The following is a 1233-nucleotide window of genomic DNA, read 5'->3' on the forward strand; positions in this document are numbered from 1 at the left end:
GTAACATCCAACGATTTTCACAAATCCCTTACAGTGATAATGAATTTTGAGTTGAAATATTTTAATGCTTATTTAAAAGTGATATGCTAATTATTATATACCGATGAGAATAATGAATGATAACTGTTGGAATCTATTTCTGGACTAACACTATACATATATTTTTATTGTATAATTGTTAAGTAGCTAGACTATGCATAATCATATTTCTCCTATTACAAGCTTTATTATGACCCATGGATTATTACTATAATACGATTTAACGTTCTTGAGTTGTGCCTAGTCTATTGATTACAGTCTCCCATATTCACAGCCACTCTTGGGTAAATCTTGTACAAATGTTATTTTCTATTTTATGGTGTGATGTGGTCTATTTGGTTTGTATATAAACCCATTATGTTTGAAATACATGATTTATATCGCAGAGGCTGGGATCGGTGTTCTTGACTCAACGGGCAGGGCTAGGCAAGAAGAAAGACTGATAAGGACTGTACGAGTTTTATGAGTCATTGGTCCGATCGATGAACCACTTTTCTCTAATTGGCGGTATCATTACATCATATGTCGGTAGGGGCACAAGGCCACAAGTTATAACACTAATAATTCAGAATACTAGAAAATAGAGAAAATTCATTATCTGTGAAAAAATTATATTTGAAATAGTCTCAGCGATTGAAATTTAAATAATTCCAACGTTTCGTCCAGCTAACTTGTCTGGATTTCTTCAGGGAAATAATCAAAATCAAAAACATCAAAGAAATATATAGTGTTTTTACAATCATATCAAAATCTCTAATACTTTTTAATCCAATCATATTTGGATGTCGAAGTTTTTGTAAACAGGATAATATGAGTCAGTTGAATGAGTCCATAAATTATAGTCTCGCCAAAATTTACAGCGAGATAATTTCACCTTATTCTAGAAATAGGTTTTTTACACATCGTTTGAGATTGTCCATGAGAACTACCCATTATTCATTTGTTTTTCAGACGTTCATCTGAGATATGAGAGTTGTAAAGTTAGAAATATCGTTCACTAATAAACTATGTAATAATATAATTGCTTCCGAATCTAGCCAATGACTGTATTATACCTCTCACTTATGCGATAACCTAATTTGATGCCATTATCAATGACATACTTTATCCACTTGAAACACATATTGAATTTTTATAGGAATGGTGAAATTGTAGTAATAAACTGTATTATATGAACAGCTATGGATTCATATC

Source organism: Schistosoma mansoni (assembly GCF_000237925.1).
Source record: "Schistosoma mansoni, WGS project CABG00000000 data, supercontig 0173, strain Puerto Rico, whole genome shotgun sequence".
NCBI classification, from domain to species: domain Eukaryota; kingdom Metazoa; phylum Platyhelminthes; class Trematoda; order Strigeidida; family Schistosomatidae; genus Schistosoma; species Schistosoma mansoni.